Source organism: Photinus pyralis, unplaced genomic scaffold (assembly GCF_008802855.1).
Source record: "Photinus pyralis isolate 1611_PpyrPB1 unplaced genomic scaffold, Ppyr1.3 Ppyr1.4_LG8, whole genome shotgun sequence".
In the NCBI taxonomy this organism is placed as follows: domain Eukaryota; kingdom Metazoa; phylum Arthropoda; class Insecta; order Coleoptera; family Lampyridae; genus Photinus; species Photinus pyralis.
Window position 1 is genome coordinate 16,995,087 of NW_022170819.1, and position 970 is coordinate 16,996,056.

Consider the following 970-nt stretch of genomic DNA (forward strand, 5'->3'; position numbering starts at 1 on the left):
CGTATTATATGGCTAAAGCTATGCCATATTGAATTTCATGCAATTCAGTTCATAACTAACGGAGATGTAAAAGCGATCGAACATTTCTAAACAAAGTTATCGTTCACACGGATAGATAGATGGACAGACAGACAAAGGAACAGACGGAGAGACCAACCGGCAGGCGACAGATAGCAATGCAAAATTATCAACGATCTCTAGGATCGTTAATAAACGGCAAAAGTGTAAAATTATGGAACATGTAAAAAACGGTTTTTTGTTTTTTTTACAATAACTTTTTTTGTAAGCGGTACAGAAAAAATGCCTTCCTTGGTACAAGACTCGACACCATAACGAACCAAATAGCGAAAAAAGTAGAACAATAGCTCTTAAGATAAAGAACTAGTAGCGTCGCAAAACGAGCGGACGGACGGACGGACGGACGGACAAAGTGGCCACAATAGCGCATTTTTTTTTATTTTTGTGGAAATGCGCTAAAAATAAATGAATATTCATATTTAAAATAAGTAAATACGTACCTACTTTAATGAAATTGAATCATTTCGAATAATCATAGCATGTGCACGTCTATACAGGGTGGCTAGAAAGTAATGGAACGAGGCTCTCCTGCCGAAACGAATTGAGGTATCGATTTCAAGTTTAAACAAGCTTAAAAAGTCATTATGCAAACATAAATGACGAGAGCGTATTTTCCTCCTAATAATATTAATAACCAACACTTTTTAAATTGTATTTGATTGTATTTTTTTGTGTCTGACGTATCCTATACAATTCAAAATTTGTCTTGGGAATTAATATATATTATTATTATTGTTATGAATGCTAGGTCCAGGAAAAAATACCGGTAGACACGAGATCCTTACCCCATTCTCTTTCAAATGAGCCGCCTATCGTCGAAGTCTATACAGTTTAATGAAAAATAGTGGAGCGTATACAAATACATACAAATTTGGAAATGGGCATCAGTTTT